The sequence below is a fragment of the Phyllostomus hastatus genome, unplaced genomic scaffold, assembly GCF_019186645.2.
Source record: "Phyllostomus hastatus isolate PE091 unplaced genomic scaffold, TTU_PhHast_1.1 phas_contig_98, whole genome shotgun sequence".
NCBI lineage: Eukaryota > Metazoa > Chordata > Mammalia > Chiroptera > Phyllostomidae > Phyllostomus > Phyllostomus hastatus.
The window spans coordinates 8,766,302-8,791,956 of record NW_025333999.1 but is presented as its reverse complement, the minus strand read 5'-3'; the positions used below and the strand labels follow the sequence as shown (position 1 = coordinate 8,791,956).

General features: G+C 48.1%; 1 long non-coding RNA gene across 1 annotated transcript; it reads right to left on the bottom strand.

The window, feature by feature from the left end:
* Window positions 1-18,046: 18,046 nt before the first annotated feature.
* LOC123828509 lies at window positions 18,047-20,186 on the bottom strand. The gene is made up of 3 exons (XR_006787471.1): window positions 20,094-20,186; window positions 19,427-19,639; window positions 18,047-18,244 (listed from the first exon to the last, which is right to left on the bottom strand). It is a non-coding gene; the product is annotated as an uncharacterized LOC123828509 (long non-coding RNA).
* Between the last annotated feature and the right edge of the window lie 5,469 nt (window positions 20,187-25,655).

Here is a 25,655-nt window from a genome sequence, read left to right as displayed (position 1 = left end):
GCTGCTGAGGGAGGGGCATGAGGCTGTGTGGTGAAGCGATCCGCCCGTTATCCTCTATCAGAGCTACAACCTAAGTGCTGACTGATGGGCCTACTGACACGGGGACGAGGGGGAGAGAGCCTTGCATTCCAGCAGCTTTCCCCCAGCCAGAAAGGAGCAGGCCCTTTTAACGTCCATGATTGATTTGTGTCACATTTTATTTTATTTTAAGATTTTATTTATTTTTATTTATTTATTTGTTTAGAGAGGGAAGGGAGGGAGAAAGAGAGAGAGAGAGAAACATCAATGTGCGGTTGCTGGGGGTCATGGCCTGCAATCCAGGCATGTACCCTGACTGGGAATCGAACCTGCAACACTTTGGTTTGCAGCCCGCACTCAATCCACTGAGATATGCCAGCCAGAGCCTTGTGTCACATTTTAAAATCAAGTTTTTGTCCTGTGCCTGGCACAGTGTTTGATGTTGTGGGGAGAGAGACATGAATGAGACTGTCCCTGTCTTTGGGGACATTGGCAATGATGGCGAGATGTGACGTTGTTGTGTAGGGGCCTGTGCAAAGGCTGTGACCCCTTCGAGGGGACCTGGGGGGTCCTCACAATGGTGGTGACTGTTTGAGTTGGACACTGAGAATGCCAGGGGGAAGTCTCCAGGGAGACAAGTTAGGGGGCCCACTTAACCGACGTCCTGCAAATCCAAGACAGATGGGTGAAAGTGTCTACAGTGGAGTTAGGGGCAAAGAGACTTTGCTTCCCAGGGGTACTGGCTGAGTGGGGAGTTGGACCCAGACTTAGCAATGAAGTCACCACTTGCTCACCAGCACCCCACTGTGAGAGATTCTCAGGCAAGATGTTCACTCTTCCAAGTGCATTTGTAGTTCAGCCTTCCTCTGTGTCATGATGCAAACTTCTGTCCAGGTCAGTGGATTTCCAGGCCCCTCCAAGGAGGTACTGGGGTGAGTGGGAGACTTGGAGGAGGTGCAGGCGTGGCTTCGGGTGCAGGGAGATGCCAGGCTGAGGGGCAACGACCCTGTGTGGTGTGCATGTGTGTAGGCGAGAATGTGAGTGTCTGTGTGTAAAATCTAACCTGCCTTGAGACAGTCTTCCTTCCACCTTCCCCACAGCCTGGGTTCATGCCTGGCCGTGTCGGTTTCCAGTGAAGGGGTTTTAAGTGTTGGCTGTCATCAGGCCCTGGGTGACAAAGGTGTCTATGCTCCACAGGAGGGAGGTGGCAGAATCTGTGTGAGTCCACGGTGTTGATAGCAGCAGCTTCACTGGTGGGTTCCATGCTCTGGGAGCGCAAGTTGTTATGAGTCCTGATGAGTACTTGTTTGGCAGCTGGGCTCAGAGAAGGTTCTGAGAGGACTTGGCTGCTCGAGTTCCTTCATTCCCTGCCTCTGAGGCTCACCTTCTGCCACGTGCCCTGGGTTCCAGTCACCCACAGATCTCTCTCGCTCCTCCGTGCCTCTGCTCATGTGGTTTGCAGTGCCTGGAAAGGGCTTCCTCTCCCCGCAGGGACAACTCTTACTCATCCTTCCACATGCATGTCAAATGTCACCTCCTCCAGGAAGCCTTTCTTGATACCCCTCACCTGGGTCACATGGCCCTTCTGTGCTCCCCCCACTCCGCTGAGCTTCCATCATGGTATGAGTGCAGCTGTGGCTTGTAGCCGTTACTCATTGCTTTACTTTTCTGTCCGACTTACTAGACTGAGAATTCCTGGACAGCAGAGACTGTATTTTGTTCATCTCTGAATTCCAAGTGCCTAGAATGTGACTGAGCTGTGAGTTGTCACTGGAGTGCTTTCTCCATCCCAGGTACCATTTCTCTTCTGCTAAAAGAGGAGCATCTGCGAGAGCTGTGAGGTTTGAAGAACGCTGAAGCATGTGAAACAAGCCAGGGCACCTGGAGCATGGAGTGTGGAGCAGCGGATGTGAGATGTGGCCAGAGAGGAAGGCAGGGCTGGGTCGTGCAGCGGCCTGTAAGCCTAGGGAGAGGAAGCAAGTATTAAATTCACTGATGCATCTGATGGGCGGGCCAAGCAGATAGCAGATCCAGAAATGCTAGGCACTGTTCCCTCTAGTATTTTGGGAGGGGCTAACCACTCCCCTTTCAGAGAGAGGGATGGCAAATAGATCAAAGCTGTAGGGAAGGCAACTGAAATGATCAAGGGCAGGGAGCAATGAGGTTCTTAAGTCTGGAAAGATCAAGTCTGACGGGACGAGATGCAAGGTTAGCTGATCATGAAAGAGCATGTCTGTCCAAACCCTGACATCCTAGACCTAAATTCCTCCTTCTCCTCCATCCCCCTAAAACCTGACAGGAGATCGTTTTAGGAGAGCTAAATGGAATTCCGCTTTGCCCAGTGAATAGTATAAATTTATGCAACTCTTTGTTCCCAAGAGGTGTTGCTGGAGCTGAACATATAAATAATGTCAGGAAGGGTTTACAAATTTCAAAGATTAAAGTTCCCTAATGAGCCGAGGAGTGGAGTTGGCACGCTGGGACTTGGCCCTTAATGTTGCATCCATCCCCCGGACCGGCTCCTTTTTCTCCTTTCGGGGAAGGAATGCATCGAACCTCCCAGACCTGAGAGTTAGCCACACGATTTTCGTTTCTTCAGCCAGGCAGCCTCGCTGTCAGTGAGGTGTGCCTCTCGGAGGGTATGGCAGGGCATCTGGGGTGTGCCTGTGTGGGGCGGTCTCCCAGAGGTGCCCTGCAGCCACTGGGAAGGAGTCTGCATTGGGTGGTGAGGGCCTGGCTGACAGGAGGGGAGCCAGATGTAATGAGAAACCGAGAGCTGGAGTTTCTGCCCTGTTTCTCTTGTGGTAAAACATACACCACGCGAGATCCACTGATTGGCCACTATCACAGTGTACCATCGAGTGGCACTCAGCACACTCACGACGCTGTGTGCCCATGACCACGGTCTGGTTCTGGGACATTTTCATCACCCCAAGAGGAAACCTCATGCCCTCAAGCAGTCACTTCCTGTTATCCCCTTCCCCCAGCCCCTGGCGACCACTAACGTGCTTTCTGTTTCTGTAGAGTTTCTAGGGTTAAGTTGACTTCCCAGGCCTCCATGGCTGACTAGGCCCTGCCTCTGTCTCTTACCCCATCTGGGTCCATTTGCCCCTCTGGCTGTGACTGTCCAGCCATCTTGTCTTCAGGCTCTTTACAAACTTGATCTTTGGGCCTCACGGCTCGTGGTCCAGGTAAAACCTCCTTCCTGCCTGACTCCAGCCTGGGATCTGAGACCTCCCCCACCCCCTATGCTGGAACAGGCTTCTAGGCTGAGGCCAGCTGGTCTGGCCTGGTCCTGGGACAGGAGTGTGCCTGTGAGTGTGTGTGTAGAGATGTGAGTGCAAGTCCTGGGTAGACTTCAGAGTCCGTTTGCCGTGCAGGTGGAGAATTATTAGGTGCTCCAAGAACGCACTTCACCCAGGAAGCCCCCACAGGACTGGCTGCCTCTCGGAATCCTATCAGGGCTGGAGCCCATCTCCAGGGAAGTAACTAGAGACATACAGTGCCGGAGTGCAGTCAGAGGAGGGGAGCAGCTGTGGCCCGCAGATCTAAGGGAGGGAGAGTCCACAGCACCCGATTTCTCACAGTGGCAGTTCTGGTGCATTTTTTGTTTGCCCACAGCTGAGAGGGTGGCAGGTGGGAGTGGATGGTCTTCCGGGACCCTGAGGTTCCTGCAGACTCCACCCCCTTCACAGGCTGACTTGATGACCCAAGGGTGAGTGGGGAGGAACTCTAGAAAGGAGTGAATCGCTATGAACCAGGCAGGATATTCTCACCCTGGTAGGAAATGTGAAGTCTCTGGACTGCCCATTTCCAAACAGCATGTGTGATAGGCCTGCGGGGCTGGCCAGTGGTCCCAGTCACTCATTCACTCATTTACTCACTCACTCATTCATTTATTCATTCACTCAAGGTGTAGATCTGCACTATCCAACACGTAGCCACCACCCACATGCAGCTATGGAGCACTTGGAACTAGTCCAAACAGAGACGTGCCATAAATGCAAAATACACACTAGGTTTCAAAGACCTGGCACAAAATGCAAACATCTCATTAATAATTTAAAACAAATATTGGTTACATGTTGAAATGATGGTATTTTGGATTATTGGGTTAAATAGAATGTATTGCAAAAGTTAATTTTGTCTATTTTTTGTCTGTTTTTATTTTTTTCCTGGCGACTACTGGAAATACTGTAATTTCCTATGTGGTTCACCTTCTATTCCCGCTGCACAGGGCTGATTTGATCACATCCGTCTCTCTGAAGAGCAGGAGGCTGTAAGCCTGCCTGGTCTTGGTTGAAAAAGCAGGGCAGTGTGCTGTCTGACCCTTGAATAATACTGCAGGGGCGTGGGGCTGGCCCACAAGTCCCCACACAGGGGCCGGGCACTGGAACCTCGAGTGGATTTCATGATGAGCCTCTCTGAGGGACTGAACATGACCTTCGTGATGGATACAGGCGCTAAAGCTGTTCGTTATTTGTGCTGCCTGGTTTGTGCTTCCGCGTGTCTTCCCAGTGTGGGCCTAGGAACTGAATACACGACCCCGCGTCATGGGAATTCATGAGACCCATCCCTTGAGTGTGCTTGTGGATGTGAGTATGCATGCACGTGTTCATGAGATGCAACTTTCTTTCCATCTGGGGAACCCTCATAGTTCCCTTGCTTTGTTTTCCCTGGCTGTAACTTTGGAGGCGGTGGCAAACGGAGATCAGATAGGAATGTCTGGGCACAATGCCTCTGAAGGCTTTCTGCTGAAGGGCGTGCCCGCCTCACACTTTAGAGCCCTGGCCTTTGCCCTCTCCTCAGCACTGATCTGCTGCCCCAGGGCAGGCCCCACCCGCAGCACACAGCCCAAAGGCCGGGCAGGCTCTTTGGTGGAGGATGCAGAGATCTGAGGCTCCCAGCAGTGCCCATGTAGGAGAGAACTACAGGGGCAGCTTCAGTGTCTGAAAGGCTGGAAGGCTGGAAGGCCTGGGCCCCCGCACACAGTTCTGCATGGCCCTAAGGCGCCACAGTCACTCACACTTTCCTTCAACACTGCAGACGGACACGTGCTCTCCGCTCCGTGCAGAGGAAACTGAAATGAATAGAGCGTGCTCCTTGCCCTCAAAGCATTCTGCTGGGAGAAACTGAGTAAAAACTAAGTGCGATTTAGTGCCGCCGCTTCGAGGAAGACGAAGTGGACATACCTCTCCCTATTCCTCTTGCTGAATATGACGGGAAACCCCAGATATTTATTATGTGTAAATCAAACGTGAGGAGACTTTGAAAGGGTAAGGAAGGCAGACACACGATTTAAGGATCTTAGGACCCAAGAAAAGACACAGTGGGGAGTTTTCTGGGTTTTCTTCTTGCCTTGTCTACCCCAGACTTGAGCTGAAGACACGGGCAACTTAGACAAATCAACAGGTAGGTGCAGAGGAATAAAAGCCCTCATGAAAGCTTGGTCTCTGGCCAGAGGACCTGAAAAGGGGTCCCTGGCAAGAGAGAAAACTTTTATTTAAAACATGTTTTAAATCCTCATCTGAGGATATGCTTATTGATTTGAGAGAGAGAGAGAGAGAGAGAGAGAGAGAGAGAGAGAGAGAGAGAGAGATATCAACTGGTTGCTTTCTGACCTGGGATCGAACCTGCAACCTAGGTATGTGCCCTGACCAGGGACTGAATCCAGAACCTCTTGGTGCATGGGACAATGATCCAACCAACTGAGCCTCCTGGCCAGGGTGAGACAGAAAACTTTTACACAAATCCACAGAAGAGAGTGCAGCCGTCCCACCAGTGCAGGCTGCGTGGGAAGCCTGGACCTTTCCGCCGCCATGAGGCTGCCCTGAGAGCCCGAGTCAGGCTGCAGTGGTGTGGGAGAAGTCTTGTGAGCAGTGAGGACTTCCATCACTGCCCAGTGGCCACAGCGTCACCCCTTCACTGTGGTGTCAGGAGAGACCACCTAGAAAGGATGGAGGAGGCACTCCTACTGGTCCTGCTGGCCAGGGTGGTTTTCAGGGGCTCTGGTGAAGAGCTCGGACTCTCAGCCCCACCCAAAGTGATGATATGTCCCTCCCCACCTGTGTGTCCAGGTGAGGAACCTGGACCCCGCCCCCCAGCAGTAAAAAGGCAGGGCCCCCCGTCCTCCTTCTAGAATGGTGTCAGAGCAACAAAAACCCCCCAGTTTGAATGGAAAAGAGAATGGACTGAAAAATGAACAGTCAGGGACTTGTGGGGTGCTGATGAAAGATCTAACATTTGTTCATGGGCGTCCCAGGAGAACAGAAGAAAGAATGTGGGTGGAAGAGTACTTGAAGAAATAGAGGCTGAAAACTTCCTAAATTTGGTGAAATTTGAATCCTATAGATTCCAGAAGCTGAGTGAACCCTAAGTGAAAAAAGCCAGTCTCAAAAGGTCACATACTGTACGACACTTTATAACATTGTTGAAAATTACAGACATGGAGGGCATCATAGCGGTTGCCAGGGCCTAAGGGGGGTGGTGGGTGGGATGTGGGTGTGTCTACGTAAGGGCAACTCGGGGGACCCTTGGGGTAGAATGTTCTGTGCCTTGATTGTATCAATGTCAGCATTCTGGTTGGCGTGTCGTGGGGTGGTTTGTGCAAGCTGTTAGCATCGCAGGAAGCTCTTTCCAAGGGGTCTCTCATTGCTGCATGTGGACTGGCAATGATCTCAGTTAAAATTAAAAGCTTTATTAAAGCAAACAGCTACAATTCATTTTGATAAGTACTATCATAAAGTTATGTATGCAATATTCTGGAAGCCCTGCGGATGGATCGGTTACTTCCCAGAGCATCCGAGCACAAGCAGGGTCTTGGAGAAAGAATGTCACTTCATCTTTCCTTTGCTTCCACCTTTCTACCCAGCTGCCTGGTGGGGACGCCACCATTTACTTACTGATGGCTTAGTAAAAGCCAGGCACTATGCTAGGAGCTTGATGTGCATAATTACAAAAATTCATACACAAATTTCGGCACAGGGGCACTATTGCTTACAGATACGAAGATCCTCAGGGAGGCTCAGACGCTTCGCCAAGGTCACCAGATGGCCCACGGTGGCGCCGGGTTTCCAAGTCTGTGACGTCTCTGACCGGTGCTAAAGTCTCCTGCGAGTGTTTTCTTTTGCTACTTGTTTAAAAATTACTTTTTCTTTTCGTTCTTTTTTCTCCTTAGTTCTTTTTTTTCCTTGTATGCCTCCTTTTGGGCTAATAAAGTATTTTTAATTTATCTTCTCTATTTACTTTATAGGAATATGTATTTTAAAAAAGTCTTTTGTCTACGAATTATAATATGCATCCTTAACTTACTCACAGTCTACCTGAAACTGATATTGTACTGTCCTTTGTTTAATGTAAGAACCTTATACAAAAAGTGTAATTCCACTTACCCCTAAAGTCCTTTGTTCTATTGTTTTCATATATTTAATTCCACACATTTGAATATCCCACAGCACGTTATTATTACTTTGCTTCAGTCAATTTTCTTTTAAGGACTCTAAGGAAAAGAGGGTATGAAAACATTTACTGTTGTCAGTGCTCTTCGTTCCGTCCTGTGGGCTCGAGTTCCCACCTGGGAGCAGGTCCCGTCACCTGAACAGTCTCCTGCAGCATGTACTGTGGGGCTGGTCCGGGCGTGATGCATTCTTTTTGCTTTCAAGGAGCTGAAAACGTCTTTATTTTACTTTCAGTTTTGAAAGATATTTTCACTAGATAAAGAATATCTGAAGTTTTTTTTTTAATCCTCCCAGCACTTTAAAGTTACCCTTATATCATGTTCTGTTCTCTGTTTTTTGTGATAAGAAGTCAGCTGCTATTCTTGTTGCTGCTTCCCTGTTGACAATCTGTTGTTTTCCTCCAGTTGCTTTAAAATTTTTTTCTTTATCTTTATTTTTTTTCAGCAATTTGATTATGCTATACCTCAGTGAGGTTTTCTATTTCTCCTTTATGGATTTTGCTGAACTTGGCAAATGTTTTATTCAAGTTTGGAAAAATTTTGCCTGATATTTATATCATTTTCTTCCTGACAAAAATAAAGGCCAGATCGATATTATCATGCCCCCCCCCTTCAGGTTACCCCTACAGGCTACAAGGCTTAGCATGACAGCATTATTGATTCTGCTTTCATTTCCATTTTTGATATTTTGTTCTTCATGGACTTCTTCTGACTTAATTTTTATATGTTAAGATACTGCATTATATTCTTTTGATTATGGAGTTTCTTGGGTATCTCCTTAAATTTCATACCCAAAGCAAGTACCTCCACTCATTTCATCTTAGTGGCCTCCTTTTCTCATAGTTACTCTTTAAAAATCATTTTTATTGGTATTATATAATGGTTGTCTCAATTTTTCCCCCTTTGCTCTCTTCTGCCCATCCCACCCCCCACTCCCACAGTCAGTCCCCACATCGTTGTCCATGTCCATGGGTCATTCATACATGTTTTTTGTCTAGTCCCTTCCCCTTCTTTCCACCATTATCCCCTCCCCGCCTTGGGTCACTTTCAGTGTGTACCATGGTTCCGTGTCTGTGGTTCTATTTTGTTCAGTCTCATAGTTGGGGGGAGGGGAATGAAGGGGAAGGGTCATCAAGGAACACGTATTAAGGACCCATGGGCAAAGACGTCAGGGGGAGTAGGATTGAATGTGGGAGGTGGGGGTGGGTAGGGTGGGGAGAGTAGAGGGGGGACAATGGGGATGACTGTAATTGAACAATAAAAAAAAGAAAAAAGCTTTTTAATATCTGTGTTGACTATAGGTCTATTTATATTGACTATTTTATTTCTTAATTATTTTTCACATCTTCCTACATTTTTACATGTCCAATACATTTGATTATTTACTGAGCATTATGGATGTTACATTCCAGAAACTATGGATTCTGTTTTTTTCTCTGCATAGTGTTAAGTTTTGTTTTATAAAGCGGTTAGTCACTGATGGATCACCTCAACTTGTGAAGACTTGATTTTTGGCTCTTCTAGGATGACTTTATTTCAGTTTTTTCCTAAATTGGGGGCTCAAATGTCATCTCTACTCCTAAGGTAGGGCCTGTATGGGGTTTCAGTGGAAAAACTTTGGGGTTTTCCCAAGACCTCTACATTTGGCGAGTTTGAATCCCAAACTCTGTGTCCTCAGACTGAAGCAGCTACTGAAATGTCTCGCTATGGACTGAATGTTTGTGTCCTCCTGGGTTCACACACTAAAGCCCTAACCCCCAGTGGGTGGTGTTAGGAGGGGGAGCCTTCGGGAATCAATTAAGTCATGACGCTGGAGCCCTCATGAGTGTGACTGGTGTCCTATGGGAGGGGGAGGAGACTGCGACTCTTTCTCTGTCCTCCACGTGAGGGCACAGCAAGAAGGTGTCTGCCAACCAGAGAGAGGGCTCTCGCTGGGGACAGAACATACCAGCACTTGATCTTGGACTCTAGCCGTCAGACCATAAGGAGTACATTTCTGTTGTTTAAGTTGCCCAGCATATGATATTTTTGTGACAGTGGCTGAGCTAGCTAAGACAATTTGTTTACCTCTTTCAGCCTACAAGTTACATAGCTTTCTGCTGGATTCCTTAGGACCTACTCAGCGCATGAGCACATGAGCAGTTCAGAAGTCAGCTAAAATTTTGAGGATGGTTTTTTATAAATACATCTTTTGAAAAATTGTATTTATTGATGAGAGAGAGAGAGAGAAACATTGATTTTTTTGTTCCACATATTTATGCATTCATTCGTTGCTTTTCATATGTGCCCTGACTGGGGATTGAACCCGTAACTGTGGCGTATCAAGGTGGCATTCTAACTGAGCTACCTGGACAGGGCATTGAGAATAGTTTGTATGCATATTTCTCGGCTCCCCTTACTTTCTCCCCTTACTTTCTAGCCACTTGGACAATGCTACCTTCTAATTTCTGAATTTGCAGCCCAGTGAGTCTTGCTTTCTTCTTGAACTCTGTTTCCCATGCGCCATGTGGACTGGGGATGCCTTTAGGAGGAACATCAGTTAAATGCAGTTATCATCCAGGTTTTTTACTGCTATGTGTAGAATTGTGCCTCCCAAAATCCATGTGTTGAAGTTCTAACTCTTAGTACTTCAGAGTGTGACTTTATTTAGAGATGGGGTCTTAGAGAGGCGATCACGTTGAAACGTGGTCATTATGTGGGTCCTAGTCCAATGGGACTGTCTTCTTTTCTTTTAAAGGGAAGATGTGGACACAGACACACACATGGGGAGAGCTCCATGTGAGGATGAGGGCAGGGTCTGGGGTGACGTTTCTACAAGCCAGGATGCCACAGATGGCCAGCAAGCTGCCAGAGCTGGGGAGAGAGAGGCCTGGGACAGATTCTTTCTCACAGCCTCAGAGGTACCCAGTCCTGCCTCACACTTTGGTGTCTGTTGACCAACTATGCCAGCACCATTTAATAATAATAATTCTCACTACTTGTTGATTTGAAGTTTTATGTAGCTATATTAAAATTTTATGTGTAAGTAGACCTTTACATAAAATTTTCTCTTGTGTCAGTACTGTCTTTGAATGTTGTTTTTAGCATTTTAATGTGTTTTAATACTTTATAGTGCTGGTCCCTCCTCCATTACTCTTATTTTTCAAAATCTTTTTATTATAAAAATAAAACCTATCAGATAACCCATTTATATATAAATTTTAGAGTGACATTTACATTTATAAATTAAATTTGGTAAAGAATTGTCCTCTTTGCAATGTTGATTCGTTTTTGGGGGGAATATGTTCTGTCTCTCCTTTTATCGAAGTTTTTTCTAATTGTACTATTGATTTCCTCCTTCATTCTGTAATTACTTAGGAGAATATTTTACAATTTCCAGTTGATCTATTATACGTGTGCATCTTCATTGGCTTTCTGGTCTTATCATAGTGTAAAACAGAGAATGAGGATGGTCATTTTTGCTTTTTTTAAACATTTATTTTATTTTTGTAAGATTTTATTTATTTACTTTAGAGAGGGGAAGGGAGGGAGAAAAGGAGGGAGAGAAACACCAGTGTGTGGTTGCCACTTGTGCGCCCCCTACTGGGGGCCTGGCCTGCAACTCAAGCATGTGTCAGTGACCCTTTGGTTCACAGGCCAGCACCCGGTGCTCAATCTGCTGAGCCACACCAGCCAGTGCTATTTTTGCTTTTGAATAAATTTTTGAGGTTTTCTTTAGTGCCCATTATGTGGTCAAATTTTATACATTTTCATGGACACTGGAAAAAGAAGTGTGTTTTCTATAAAGTGCCAGGTTAAATGAAGAATTTAAATAAATCTTCTGAATTACATTATTCATATTTTTATTTTTTATTACTTGTTCTATCAAGGTTCTAAAATATGTGTCAAGAAACCTTATGCTTCTAATGTATTCCCACCAACTTCTCCTTGTATTTCATGTAGCATTTATTTCATGTATTTTTATGCTATGTGGTTCAAAACATAGAAGTTTTATACTATTTTACCTGCACTGTGGATTTTGCCCTTTAGCTATAAAATATGAGCCCTTTTATCTTTTATTTCACACGGCGTCGAGTTCTACTTTAGTATTAACCATATGGGCCCTGCTTTCTCTTTGTTCATGTCAGCCTGATAAGCGCTTGTTCATCTTTTATTTTTACTGTTCTGTGTCATTTTAAATGTATGTCTTGGAGATGATTTGTAACTGGATTCTTTTAAAAATCCAATCTGAATGTCTTGATTTTAGAAAGGCGAGTTTCTCACATTATTATTTATTACATCACAGTAAGTTTTGTTCTCCTTCTGGCATCTTATTTTTATTGGCCATTTAAAAACAGCCTTTGTTTTATTTTTGGTAAGTTAATTAGCCCTTCTTTTATCTTCTTCTCTACTGACTACCCTTGATTAAAAGAACATACTTGCCCCTAGCTTTTATTATCAATGTCAATTAAATACTATCTAATATGCAAATACCTAATACTGTCAATATTATTTAATATTGTATAATGCCTTCTTATATATTATTTAGAAATTAGCATATTTTACTTCCTTCCATCAATTATTCTCTTACCTAGAGTGTGTGCCAATTGAATCTGTAACGTTTAGACTAGTTGCTTATTGTGTACGTACTATTATTTTATGCTATGCATTGCATTTTTGGCTATTTTTGACATTTCCTTATTTTGGAATGATACTGAAAGCAGATGTTTTCTGATTTCAATATTTCCCAGTTTTTTTTTATAGCATGCCTTCTTCATTGTTGAGATCTTTATTTTATTTCTTTTTGTCAGCTCTTTTGTTTTTAACTAGTTTTTATTTCCTTCAAAAAGATTTCTGCGAGTGGTTTTTTTGTGTCCTTGTTTATGTAAGAATGTTTTCTTTTGCCATCTCGTGTAAATAACAACTAGCACAGCATTTTCAGGTAGTAACTCTTCTTTCAAAACTCTGTTGCTATTGTTCCATTGTCTTTGGCATTTAAATCTAGGAAGTACATTCTGAGGTTAGGTTACTCTCTTTCTAGGGCAGTTATTTTATTTTCCTTGACTAGATTTTATACGATTCTTTGTTTTGTTCTTGAAATTAAACATCTTCGCTGAGGTATTCCTCTATCCTTCTTTCATTCGCGGTGACTCTGTCTGACCTGGCGCCTCCAGACATTTTTCCCCGCGGGAGCATGCTCCTGAGTCCTGCCTTTAGGGACCCCCGGTCCTGGGGTGCCGGGGGTTTCCCTCCTTTCAGGAAACCGGCTGTGCTCGCTCCTGTCCGACCGCCGCCCTCCTTCTCCATCACGTGTTCTCTCTGGGTCTCCGTGTCTTTGGACTTTTCCATCTGCAGTCAGACTGTATAACAGCATTTCAGTCAGTGATGAGCCACACGCACGTGACCCGTTAACGACGAACCACATGTGTGACAGTGGTCCCACAACGCTGTGACGCAGCGGAAGAATTCCACCGCTTAGTGGTGTCAGAGCCACGGTAAAGCCGTGGTGCAGGCCTGGCTCCGGTGTGCGGCGATGCTGGCGCGGACACACGCTCCGCCTGCCAGTCATAGAGAAAGAAGTCGAGCCCATGCAGCCACGTACAGGACACAGTGCTGACGATAAATGATAACAAACGGCCATGTGACTGGTTTCTGTGCTGACTCTACTGCACTTTCCATTGTCACTGTGAGAGTGTACTCTGCCTACTTATAAAACAAAGTCTGTCGTCCCACAGTGTGCATGCCATGCCAGCAGCGGCCGTCGACATCTGGGTTTACCATGTCTCGGGTTTGCATCCTTTTCTCTCCTGTGGCATTTACCCTCGAGTGTCTGTCCAGCAGTGTGCTGTGCAGGCTTGTGACCCAGGAGCGACAGGCTGCACCGCGTACTTAGGTGTGGGGCGCGCTGTGCCATCTAGGTTTGTGTGAGTGCGCTCTGAGATGTCCACAGGACCAAATCTCGTAATGACACGTTTCTCAGGACATGTCCCCGCTGTTCAGTGTCCCCCGACTATATTAGAAAGGCTTCTGATACGTGTATTTCATAGTGCTGTTTTTTTAAAGCAGAATCAGGACTGCTTTTTATTTATTTCTCTCTTTGTTTAATTCTGATGCCATATTAAAAAATGTCCTCAAATTTCTCTTTTGTTTAAAAATTTTAATGGATTATAATGTGTACAGCATGTAGAATGTAAGTTATAAGTCACGACAGTGAAACCAGAACTAATGATGGACATGGAGCACCTTTCCACAAACTATTTGCCATTTGTATACATTCTTTGGTGAGGTATCTGTTAAGGTTTTTATCATTTTTTTTAAAATAAAAGGTTTGGTTTCTTATTGTTGGGTTTTAAGAGTTCTTTGCAGTTTGCATAATAGCCCTAATAAGATGGTCTTCTGCCAGCATTTTCTCCCAGTCCATGTCTTGGCTTCTCTTTCTCTTTGTAGAGTCATTTGCAAAGTGGAGTCCTTAAATTTTAATGAAGTCCAGCCTATCAATTCTTTATTTCATGAATCATGCCTTTGGTGTTGCATTTAAAAAGGCACCACCATATTCAAGGTCATCTGGGTTTTCTCATATCTTCTAGGAGCTTTATAGTTTTGCATTTTACATTTAAGACTATAATCCACTTTGAGTTAATTTTTTGAAAGGTGGGAGGTCTGTGCCTAGATTCATTTTTTGGATGTATGTCCAGTTATTCTAGCACCATTTTTGTCATTCTTCATCATATTGCCTTTGCTCCTTCACCAGAGATCGATTGATCTATTTGTTCATTATTTCGCCAATGCCATACTTTGTTGATTACTGTAGCTTTACATTGTCTTAGGGTCAAGTAGTGTCAGTCAGTCCTCTTTAGAATAAATTAATTGATATGTGCTAAGATTTTGGCTTGAATTATAGGTCAAATTGGGAAGAGTTGACATCTTGAAAATATTGAATCTTCCTGTCCAGGAAAATGGACTATCTCTGTGTTTACTTAGTTCTTTGACCTCTTTCATCAGAGTTTCTCTAGTAGATCTTGTGATGTTTATATTTTATTTCTGCTGATTCTTAATCATAGTAGCTTATTTCTTTATGGGTTTGGATAAAATTTTTGGACCTCAGTTTAATAGAAGATCTTCAGTTCATTCCCCCCAATGAATACATATGGCCACAAGTTTAGCACCTTGGTTGTAATGCAGGTACAAGCATTTAATTACAAAGAAACCCTGGCTTTGTGTTAGTCAGTTCCCCTTACCTCAGGCTACTGCCTCTCCCTCCACCTCCCACTCCTGTGTAGATTTCCTTTTCTTGAGAACTCAAAATGCTTTAAAAGTTGATTTTTATAATTCATCCAGGTCTAGTTCATTACCATGCTGGAAGACTTGTAATCGTTTTTGTATTTTATTCATTTTCCCTTTCCATTTCATTATCTTTTAAATCTCAGTTTCTTTTCCTTCTGTTTTGTAAGAGCTAATGACCTGTTACATTCTATCGAGGATACAAAGTTCCAGAAATTTTCTCCTGGTGCCTGGAGGTGATCTTTCAGAGCAAAATTCTTCCTTTGAGTCTTAGATGCTATTTCTCTTGTTTAGCAATTTTCTTTCATTGGATTAGTTTCCTGTATTCATCTTCAAACAAATTAAAATCTGTATTATTTATTTATTAATGATTTGTGGATAGATATTTTCCTGTTTTTGTCCACGTGAGGCACAATCTCTAATCCTCATGCTCTCAGACCTAAAATTGCTGCCTGGGTTTGTGCGTACAATCTCTAGTCTAACTGCCAAGATCTAGTAATAACTTGCCTAAAAGGCATCTATTTTCTCCTGCTATTTTCCTTGTTCCCTATAAGCTGAATGGATGGAGTACATTAAAAGGACATTCCCTAGCTGCCCTGCACTTCTGATGAGAAGCTCCTAAGAGTTCTTGCTGAAGAGACTAGAAAGGTAGGAGGCGTTAGGGTGGGGGCCAATGGCAGGGGGAAGAGATTAGGCAACAGTTCTCTGGTCTAAGCCCCGATCAGCCCCAGGGTAGGCCCCCCAGGCTCCCACTCCGCACGGCCTGGGCTCTGAGCCTCCGAGTCAGAGGGCTGACCGTGGGGGAAGCACAAGACACCTTCCTGTGTTACAGAGGAGGCTTGGCTTCACGGGGCACACAACCATTCTTATTATAAGGCAAAGCTTGACCACGTTTTTTCCTCTAATACACTTCCATCTACTTTCCTGTAAACCTCATTATTTTTCTGTGTTGTGAATTCCGCCTCCCCCACCCCCCACAGTATCTTTGTGGGCATTTTAAGGGGATATTGGAAAAACCCGCATTGGGTACCATGTTAACCGTAAATCCAAAGATGTTTTCTAAAGGAAAATTTAAAAAAAAACACATTTGGTATTTTAGCTTACTCATGACTGTGTGTGCTCTATTTCCACCCTGAATTGTTCTTGCTTCAGTGGCACTTCAGGCTGGCTCTTGCTCAGGTGGGGGCACAGAGAAGACTGAGCGACCAGGTGCATGGGGAAAAGGAGACCTTCAGGCTTCTGCTGACCTTGGCCTACCTAAACTCTGGTTTTAGTGGAAATGTGGTAGGAATCTCCGTGTTAAATTGCTATTCATATTTTCTTCCCTTTCAGAACTGTGTGGAGACAGCCATAAACACATGACCTGATCACGGATCCTTTCCTCCTTCTTCCATTCGCCCACCGCCCGCTACGGCGAGCCGGTGGAGGGAGTGGTGGCTCCTCATCACGACCGCCGGCAGCTGGGGGTAAAGGTATTCAATTCTCTGATAAATGCCTCCACAGAAATGGGCACAACGACGGACAATAGAATGATTGATTCAGCCTCACAGAGAAGGATTTTTGATTAGATTCTTGAAGTCGGAGTCATCCACCAACTGGGAGAACAACATGTGCGATGGGAAAGGGTCGTTTGAAGCGCGGCATGTGGGGAAGCTGCAGTCGGGTGTGTGTGTTTGTGGGAATGAGATGGGCTGGCGAGCCTGGGGACAGACTGAGGGGCCTGTGTGTCGGGCTGGTGTGTGGTCTCTGCCCTGAGGGTGGTCAGGGAAGGGGCCTCCGTCAGCCCCGACTTCCACCGCACATTCCACAGATGGAAAGTCCCAGTCAGGGTGCCTGCGCGGTCGGCTTTGTGGTGAGGGCCCTCTGTCTGGAATTGTCCTCACATGGCCTTTGCTTGGTGTGGGCACGCAGAGAGAGAGAGAGACAGAAACCTGGAGTCTCTCCCTGTTCTCACAAGGACACTGATCCCTGCCTGCAGGGTCCGTCTGCATGGTCTCATTGCACCTCCATTGCCCTCAAAGGCCCCCCAGGGCCGTCACCCTGGGGCTGGGCTCCCACACGGAGGCCCGGGGCGGCCCTCGGTCTGCGGCGGAGGGTTTCCGCCAGCCGCAGGGTCAGGTCTGCGTTCTAATACGCAGCGGCAGCCAAAAACACAAACAGAAAACCACCTGCAAGCAAAGCAGAAATACATTTGCAGAGTGATTTTTAAAATTCCAGGTTCCTTTCTCTGTGTTATCGGATTGGCTTTGTGCTTTGAAACCACCGTGTGATGGATTATTAGCCCCATTTTAAAGATAAGGAAACCGATGCAGAAAGGTTACCGACTTGCCCAAGTTGGCTCAGCCAGTAGGAGGTGGAGTGGAGAGATAAACTTAAGAACTTGGAAAAACAATATAGCGGAAGCATTTTCCCAGCGCTTGGCTCTGGGGACTACACCCTGGTACTGATTTCTATCTGCAGTGAGGCCTGCAGGGAAGTTTAGGAAGCTGCTAAGTGACTGGAAAAGTGGTCCAGGGAGGAGCCGGCAGGTGTAAATTCCAGCCAGTGCTCATTCACATACCAGGATGGCACGTCCCGCGGATTTATGCCTGACGTCAGTGATGGGTTCTCCAGGGACGAGCAACTGTATGTAATCAAAATCAGTCTTTAAAATCTCCTAGGGAGGTGCCTTGTTGGAACTTCTAAAAATTTCCTCCAGTGTCTGAACAGGACGGTGTGGATGAAGCATACATTTGACTCACTTTTAGGAGTCTGCTGCAGGTAAAAATACTTGCTGTTTATTTCCGAAGGCCAGAATCCCACTCCGTGTGCTGAAGTCCTCACAGCAGGAGGTACATAAGGGTGCTGAGAACCTGTTACTCCCTCATTCCAGGGCATGTGCTCACTGAGTGTGAAAATGGGTAGAATCACCCACACTTAAAAAATTTTCTGTCTTTTCATTCGTGTAGAGCCCAAATGGTTGCATTTGAGTGAATTAAATGCGCTCATAATGTGACCCTACTGGATGCATAGAAGATATTATGCACTGGCCTCTGGACTCTTTCCCACTGAACCTGGACTTGACCTCAGAACTTGTTCTCAACCCAGAGCAACTGTAACCCATCAGCGAACTTGGCATCCTTGAACTATCTGTTTAAAGCTACCTGTTTTCAAAAATATATTTGCAATGTTTTGAAAGATATTCATTGCTAGGAAAGCATAAATAAACACTACAATTCTAGTGACAGGGGGCAGACGGACATCCCCACACTTCTGGGTTTGAGCCCTGTGCCTGAGGGAGGTGGGCAGGGGCAGAGCTCAGCCGGAGGAGCACTGCAGGCCTCCGTGGGGCGAGGGGTGGCGGAGTGTGTACCTGTCTCGGGTCCCAGAGGGACGAGGAGCAGGACACAGGAGAGGGCCAGGCGGCGGGGGCCAGGCTTTCAGCCACAATGCTGGCTCTGCCCCTAGACAGCCGCGAGGCGGTGTGCCTGTCCGTGAGGTGTGGATAAGAGTCCTCCTCTCCCTGCATACCTGTGAGGAGTAAGGAGTGGTGACGACAGGTCAGAATGAGTCATCACCCAGGATGGCCCCAGATGGCCCCGACCCAGGGGCCTGGAGCTGGGGCTGGGGTCCCCAGCGACTCCTCCCCGCCGCCCTCCACTCTTGCATCCTTCAGGGTCCTTCCTCCCAGATGCTTCTCCACACCAATCTGCTTTCAAATAAATCAATAAGTGGAGAGATGAGCCAACTCAGGCATTAAAATATTTGCAAAGGGTGGCTCTCAAGACAACGGACGCGTGAAATAATCCGTCTCGGCACTGGGTGAATTTGTTCCAACCAAAGGGCCATCACCGGTGTCAGAGGCAGTTAGTGTCACGCTGCCTCTGTATCTGTTTCTCGTTAGCTCTCCAACCTTGGACGGTAAACACATTTCACTGTTTTACAAACCTCCTCAAACAAATATTCTGACCGTGATGTTGACCGTCTTCCTCCCCTCCCACCAGCCCTGCCCACAGCTTTTTCTTGCTTGCTCTCTCCCATTCTAAAACTTCTCAAGTTCAAGACCTTGGAAGCTTGCTGAGTTCAGGAACAGGAGTTGAGGAAAGTTCTGACAGAAAATTGTGTCTCTTGATCTCCTTTCTCTTCGCTACAGCTAAAAATACACATTTCTCCACCCCACCCTGTCAACTCCCCTGTAATTAGGAGGGCTGCCAGGTTTTCACCCGCCAAATCCCTGCCCCAGAGCAGAGCTCGGGGAGCAGGCGGGAAGGCTGGGGGGCGGGGCTCCGAGCTGACCGTCAGCGAGCGAAGGGGGAGGCTGGTGCTGGTAGCCTGACGCCGCAGGACGTGGGCGTCGGTGTTTGGCTAGACCCTGCAGCGGGAAAACCTGGTGGTATTGTTTAACCAAGACTTTGCCAGCCTCATCGGGCCAGGGAACTCCTTTCCCCTCTTAAAGTCCGGTAACACCTGCACCAAGTGTTGCCTGTATGGGGCCCACAGCAGGGAGCTGGTGCACCCCCAGGGCAGTGATTGAAAAAGGGTCAGACAAGGAGTAGGTTCGAAAGTGTGGGCAGGATTTCCTGGGCGGGGCACCCCCTGGGCCAGCTGCCCGGAGCTGTCACCACCCATCCCGAAGAACAGGGAAGGTACTGGAGATGCCTGCAGATCAAATGTGTCAGCCGGGTCAGTCAGCCAGCATCCAAAGTTCCCCACCGCGTCTCAGAGTGCTCCTCCTCCTCTGCCTTCTGCCCCAGGCCTGGCGGGGTTGAGAGCTCACCGGCGCTGGGCCTCCACAGCCGGGTGTCGGGCTCTGGGCTGGGCTCTCACGGCACCTGTGCTGTGATAGCTGCGGGAGGTGAAGAACTTCAGCATGGCCAGGGAGCCTTGGGTTCTCCAAGCATTTTCTTAATGGCACGCTCGCACTCTCTAGGGATGAAAGAAGAAGGAATGAAAGGATGGCCATTCTCAGGAGAGTAGGGTCCCAGGACACAGGGTTCGGACTGAGCGACGATGCCAGAAGCCTGGCCAGGGACCCAGGGTGGAGACCCTTCTCTAGAAGCTCTGGTCCCTGGAGACAAGGGCAATGCCTAGGAAGCAGCATGCTTATCAGCAGACAAGTTGTCCGCCTGGAGGAGGAGGCAGTGAGGAGGGCGCTGGGAGTAAGGTAGTGGGGCAGGGGCAGGACAGCCACACTGGAGTGGGCAGGGTAAGGTAGAGCAGAAGCAGGTCTCTGAGGTGGAGATCCTGGCTGCAGGGGGTTTTGATGGCTTCTCAGTCCAGCAAGCAGGCAGAGGGGGAGCCACTCTGGCTGCTGGGATGCAGCGGTCCTTTTTGGGGCTCACCCCTCCTTTTGTGGACAGCTCTCGCTCTCTCATCTCACCTCTACTGCCTTGTCTGTCTGCCGTTCTCTCCTCTGTTCGCCCCCTTCATCCTGTTGCTGCTCAGCTTCAGACCTCCTCTGCTCCGCCTCCGCCTGCATTAACCAGGAAATGGTCAACATCACAGTCAGAATATTTGTTTGGGAGGTTTGCTGAACAGTGAAACTTGTTTACTTTTCAGTGTTGGAAAGGCGAGATCTCTCAATCTGGAGAAGGAGGCAGTGAGGGTGGCGCTTTTGTGTTCCAGCCTCTTCTCCCTGTTGTGATACACTTTTTCTATCAGGCTGAGCTATCTATATATTTTATATCCCAGAGGTATATCTGCTAATTGTACTTTTAGGGAAATAATTATGCAAGTTAAGATGATTAGATAATGAAAGCGTTCTCTGCGGCTGGCCTCTTTACAGAATGATGATGGGCTCGTGGTGGGCATGGGGACCGTTAGTATTTAAACCAGCACAACAGTGCAGCTGTCACCAGAGCAGCACTTCGGAACATCTGGAGCACAATCAGATCCATCCCAGAACTCGGCCTGGGAGTTGCATCCTGGAAATAGGATTGGGCACCCTGTGGCCTTCCGGGGTGAGGGGAGCCACAATCAGAGAGCTCAGTGATTGGGTTTGGGGCTCAGGACCCCATGGATTTCTGAGACCCAGGTGAAAATTCCTCAGACACTTGGTGTTCCTGAAGCTCATGCACACTCACACACGCACATGCAGGGCAAGATTATGGGTTCCCTCAAGCAGAGGATTTTGTAGACACTAAATCGCTGAAACACATCAGCTCCGGGATTGCTTCACTGAACACTGATGGTGGCCATAAGCTTCCTGCTCACTTGATATTGTCATGGAAAAAGTGCTCACAAGGCACACACTTTCCTTCCCTGGGCTCTGCTCTTGCTCTAGCACCGGCCACCCTGCAGGACCCTCCAGGCTCTCCTGGGCCAGGGCAGCTGCCTGCCACGACCTGGCATCCAGCGGTGTGCCCACCGCTGAGGCAGGCAGAGGCGAGTGCTCTGAGTCTCACTCAGGCCCTGGGCCCAGGGGGAGGTGGCGGTGATGGGGAGGTCCTGAGCTGGGAAGGGGCAGAGGGAAAGGGTTCAAATGGTATTGGGTGTCTGGGGTGGGCAGGGGCACGGGGCCAGGAAAATGTGCCTCTGTTGGAGACCTGAGAATTGGGACAGAGTGCTTGCTGGGAAGAATGAAAAAGAAGAGAACTAGTTTGGTGAGGCTGCTCTTCTGCAAAGGGAGGGTTTGGTGCTCAGAGAGGGGCAGTCATATGTCTAAGGCACATGGTTAGCAGATGGGGGGGCAGGAATTCAAATCCCATGCTCTTCACCCTTGGATTGAGCCCCTGCCCAGGGAATAGGATTGCCACGGGTGTCAGTTAAACTAATGTCTGCCCCACCCCCGCAGGACCTCAGGGCAGAGGACATTTCAAGACCCTTCGGGAAAGAAGCACCCCCTGAAATTTGTGCTGCCACAGGAAATTGGCAGCCCATCTCAGCCTTTCACCACAGAGGGGAAGAAAAAGGGGCTCCCCGGGTTCACTAGAAGATTTCCCACTGAACTTGAAGCCCTTCGTGTCTGTCACCCACCTTCCGTAATGACAGCGCGGGCTGGGCTGTCCAGCAGGCATCTGGCCTCATCAGCTCCCTGCAGCGCCGGCCTCTTGGGTGGGCGGCACAGGAAGTGGTTTCACACCTGGTGTGACAGGAAGGAGATGCGGCCCGGAGACACAGCAGAGGCAGGGGAGGCAGTTCAGATAACGGACTCCCACTCTTCTGACGCATTTTATTCTCTTATTTTTTAATTGTAATTTTCCCATTACAGTTTGCATTCGCTACGATCCCACATTAGTTTCAGACACACAGCAAAGTGGTTAGAAAATCTTGTGCTTTACAGAGGGGTCCCCTGATGTTTCAAGTGCACACCTGGCCCCCTACACAGTCATCACGACATTATTGACTATATTCCTTATGCTGTAATTCACATCTCTGTAAATTTGTAGTGATGTGCATTTGTATTCTTAATTCCTTCACCCTTTCCTGACTTATGTTTAAATTACCAGGCATACGCACAGGACCGCCCCAGTCAGGTAGTCCTGGTTTCAGAATTCTGCGCCCCTGCCTGCCGCCTCCATCCGGCGAGGACACCGTGGAGCTGAATTCCTCCACAGCGTCCTGCTCCTGTGTCCTGATGGCTCACCAGTCCCTTGTGGGCTTCCGGTGTCCCAGAGCCCTAGGCCACATGCACTACAGGAGGGATCCACAAATGGAAGTCCCCCATCAGACACGAATTTCAGAGGAGAAACTAGCACATGTTTGGTGTAAGTATATTCCAGGTGATGGTCAGGACATGCTCAGGCTCTGAGAGTGTCAGCGGTCTTTCTGAAGAGGCGTGGTGAGATTTTATTTGTCGGCTCTGCAGCCGGGGAGGCCATTAGCATGATCTCACCTGGTGAGTCCAGTGAGATCTGACTTAGCTCCCAGGGGCTCGGGATAAGTGTCTGCTAGAGCTGCCACAGCCCCTGCGCCCCCTTGCCGTCTAGCCTGAAGCGCTGTGTCTGTAATCCCACGTTCAAGGAGAAACAAACGCACAGCTGACCGCTTCTCTCTCACTGTCAGTGAGCATTCACTTTTCTGATTTGTAAACTCATATGTGTTCATTGTTAAAAATTTGGAAATCACAGACCAATGGAAAGAAGCATGAGCACTCTCATCACTGCCACATATGAGCTCTGGAGCCAGGCTGCCTGAGTTCAAATCCCAACTCCAGCGCTTGCTAGCTGTATGGTTACAGGCAATTGCCTTACCGCCCCAGGGCCTCAGTTTTTAATCTGTAAAATGAAGGTGTTGATAGTAGTTTATATGAGTTTTTGAGGATTAAATGAGTTTATGGGTGTTCTGATGCTTAAAAAGTACCTGATGCATAGTAAGTACTGTGTAAGCTTTTGACAAATAAAATTTAAGATTCTGTCAGCCAGCATTAAGTGTTAATGTTGTTTTTCCATGCATTTCTACACATTCTATCACACAGGTTTACACCAGACTGTGGCAGATTGCATTTTCCAGAGTGGGACGTGACCATTCTCCCACCCAGTGTGCTTTGCAGCAATGTGGTCTGGACGCTTTCTCATCAACAGGCAGAATGGATTCCTCTTGCCTCGAGACTGAGCTGTCCTCAGTTGTTTGGTCAACAGAATGTGGTGGCAATGGTGTCCTGGGGCTTTCAAGGCCAAGTCACAGGAGCCTTGTGGTCTCCGCCTCTCTTCTCCAGCACGCTCACCCTTGGGGACTTACTTTTGGAAACCACTACATGCTGGGGAGACCTGCAGAACATGGAAAGACCCAGCGTTGGTGCTGTACTCCCTGCCCCAGCAGAGTGGCCTGCGGCAGGCAGCGTCCCCTGCTGGCCGTGGGAGTGGGCCAGCCCTGCTGAGCTGTCAGTGATGGCAGCCTCAGCTGCTACCTGCCTGCAATGGCGTGAGAAACCCTTGGGCAAGCAGCATGTGACTGAGCCCGTTAAACCGCAGAGCTGTGAGGAGTGATCATCCTTTATTGCTTGAAGCCCCTAAGTTATGAGATGGTTTGTTATGCAGCGATAGTGAACTGGAAACACATTTAAGGAAACTTCTAAATATCCTGAATTTTAAATATGGACCAAAGGGCCTCCCGTCTATAGTTTCATATTTATGTTCAGAGTCCAGGGACATTTTGAAACAAACCACCCCGACTGAGCAACTGTAGTCTTCTCTCTTTGGACACCTGGATGGCCAGGAGGCTTGTGCCCTAGGATGTGCGCACAGGAAGGCAGCTCAGTGGTCGTCTGATAGCCACTCGACTGCCTGTTGGCTTTACAGATGAGAATCAGGGAGGCCCCAGGTGCTAGCTGGCAGAGCCTGGGTGGGGCCCCCAGGGGTTGAGACCCCTCGCTCAGAGCTCTGTGCCACATTGTGCTCTTTGTGCCATGACATTAAGGGCGGGCTGAGTCGGGAGCTCATGGCCTGATGAGAATGGGGAGAGGGCTGGGGCCCAAAGTTGTCCAGACCCTTTCCCCATGCTCCTGGGAAGACTCGGCTTCCTTAAAAAGTGCTGTTTCGTGCTCTGCCTAGCGAGAAAACTGTGAAATGTGTCAAGGCCAAGTTTGTGGGGAAAGGGCCTCCGTGGGGAGGCAGTTTTGTCGACATGTGGTCAGGAGGGTGGCAGGCCCAGGATGCCCTATGGTCCTGGGATCGAGAGGGCCTGGCAAGAGTGAGGGCTGCAGTGAGCATGGCCCCTGGCCTGGGCTGGGAGGGTCAGTGCAGGGGACTGTCCCTGGGGCCTCCTGCTCACTATCCGTCCAACTGAGATGTTCAGGTCCGAAAGCTGGCGGTGTGTGGCTGATGTGGGAGGCAGCCGTCCTCACCCCAGGAGGAGGGAGAGTCGGACAGAGAGGTCCACGAGAAGAGGACCTCAGGGTGCTGGCTGGACTGTGCCCCGCAGCCTGTGAGGTGAACCCCTACCCCCCAACGCCTCAGACTGTGGCCTCATTTGGAAATGGGGTCTTCGTAGACGTGGTTAAGTAAGATGAGGTCACGCTGGGATAGCGTGGGCTCCTAGTCAACGTGAGTGGTGTCCTTATAAAAAAGGGGACATTGGGCCCAGACTCACACACGGGGGAGTGCCATGTGAAGATGAAGGCAGAGATCGCAGTCCTGCTTCTACAAGCCCAGGAACGTGAACACCAGAGGTGGCCAGAAGACCAGCAGCAGCCAGGAGGAGGGATGAAACGGATTGTCCCCACAGCCCTCAGGAGGAGCCGACCCTGCCCCACCTCGGTCTCAGACTTTCAGCCTTCGTTACGGTGGGACAGCACGTTTCCTCTGTTTAAAATGCCCATTTGTGATACTTTGCTATGGCAGCCTTAGGAAAGTATTAAGATGATATTTAGGTCAAGGCAGAGTGTTGAGATTAAAAAAAAGAAAGAAAGGAGCAAGATAGTAATTGGTTGGAGGAGGAAAGCGTGGGTGGGGGTGGCCCGGGTCTACAGCGCATGCACTAGAGAACTGCAGTGCAGGCCCCTGGCACTCTGGAGTGAAGTCCTGCCATCTGCAGTGGGGAATTACGTACCTTTTGAGAAATAGCTGTTGCCATGTTGCTGGATCTTCGTAGAGACAGAACACTTGGCCATGACTATGGCATCTGGAACTGCTTATTATGAGCTGGGTTCTGTCAAAGCTGCCAGGTTACAGATTCAGACAGGTCCTGCAGCTGTCCGCGGCAATGTGATGTTATACCTGGGGCCGAGCTACGTAGGACCAGATGGCATGCCTAACCTGCAAGCAGGAGTGGTCCAGACCAATGCCCTCTCCAACTTGTGCATATGGCCTAGGGGAAATCCCATGTGGCCAGCTGGAAAAAGAGGACAAGGGCCGAGCTTTGTTTACAGACAGATTGCACCCAGTACCTGGGTGCAAGTCAAAAAATGAATAGTGGCTAAGTTTCCCCCACATTTAGGGGTGGCCCTAAAAGACTGTACTGAGGAAACATCTTCTTACAGGGTGGAGCTGCAAGCAGTGCATCT